Raw genomic sequence first — 1,308 nt, 5'->3', positions numbered from 1 at the left:
ACTGGTTGTGACTTGAAGCTATTGTAGCTACTGGTAAGGTAAGATTCATTATTTATTATTTGTGAGCACCGCTTTTAAATATGGCTCCATTTAGCACTTTATGTGAATGGAATCCCTTGTTTTCACTATGTCCTGCTTATTTTGTAAATAGGGGGTGTTATTATGACTATTAGTAACAATATGAAAGTTTATTAATATTATCTTATGAGATGATGAGAATTAACTCAACGTTCTGAATTTCAAGGATAACATATGGTTATCGGTATTTTTAATACGTTATTTTTATACCCTCTTGGGGAACTAATTTCACGTAGGATTTCATCGAATTAATGAATTTTCGAAACTAGTGTATCCTTCTCCCCCCCTTTCTAAAGGGAGTTTATTAAATTAAAACTTCTCACACCTGTTATGAGCAAGTTCTCTGTCTCAAGAATCATATTCCTCTAATTTACCAGGTTACACACGCATATGAAATTGTGGTAGACCTGTGTATTTGAACTTGTTATCCAAATCCCTGAATCATAAGGTATGTGTTTCAATCTACTAGCACATTAACCAATTTATATAAATGCTGTTACGTTGTATATCTCTAATTAGTGAATATTAATAATTTGTTAGGTCGCATACCTATATGAACTTGCGTTCAGGCCTATGCGTTTGAACTTGTTATTCAAGCACTTAACCATAAGGTATGTGTTCAATGTACAGATATATTTATTTGTTATTATTGAGCCCAGTATTATGCAGAATATGTTATTAATTGTTGTTAGTACTAAAAACGTATATTTCCCCAATTAGGCTTAATCTAACTTTCACCTGTGTACCCCACCGGTGTGTGTTTTTTTTCAAGTATCCAGAATACGTAATTGCCATTTCATTGATGCACTAACAGTATTTATCAAGCACTAGAGGTATGCCATATGTAATTATTATGTTCTTGTGATGATGATCTCCTCTTTATGTGTCTTTTTCTTTCTCTTTGGTATAATTGTGAATTCTTTGTTCTGAGATTGCATCACATAATTGTTTTTCATGGGTGTATTTTAAGATCATCCTCCTTGTATGTTATACCATATGTGTATGTATATTTTTTCCTCATATATATATATATATATATATATATATATATATATATATATATATATATATATATATATATATATATATATATTTATTTTGCCCATGTTTTAAGTTCTGGCATGCATTTTTCCTCATTTATTGACCTGTTCCCTCATATTATTGTTTTAATCAGGATAATATTCTGATATAATATTTTATATATATTTTTAGACATACCCCTGATGAATT

At 29.9% G+C, this 1,308-nt stretch overlaps 1 long non-coding RNA gene across 2 annotated transcripts in view; it reads left to right on the top strand.

The window, feature by feature from the left end:
• Positions 1 to 440: 440 nt before the first annotated feature.
• LOC134957575 (uncharacterized) overlaps positions 441 to 1,308 on the top strand; it is a 50,916-nt gene continuing 50,048 nt past the window's right edge. Inside the window, exons 1-3 of one of the 2 annotated variants that reach the window (XR_010186670.1) lie at positions 454 to 526; positions 619 to 689; positions 799 to 911. This is a non-coding gene — a long non-coding RNA (uncharacterized LOC134957575). Of the gene's footprint in view, positions 527 to 618; positions 690 to 798; positions 912 to 1,308 lie in introns of both variants that reach the window. The other variant, XR_010186672.1, reaches the window with a different exon arrangement.

The sequence above is a fragment of the Pseudophryne corroboree genome, chromosome 9 (genome assembly GCF_028390025.1).
Source record: "Pseudophryne corroboree isolate aPseCor3 chromosome 9, aPseCor3.hap2, whole genome shotgun sequence".
Lineage (NCBI taxonomy): Eukaryota > Metazoa > Chordata > Amphibia > Anura > Myobatrachidae > Pseudophryne > Pseudophryne corroboree.
Note: the sequence above shows the minus strand (reverse complement) of the source record. Positions and strands in the feature narration are given on the sequence as shown.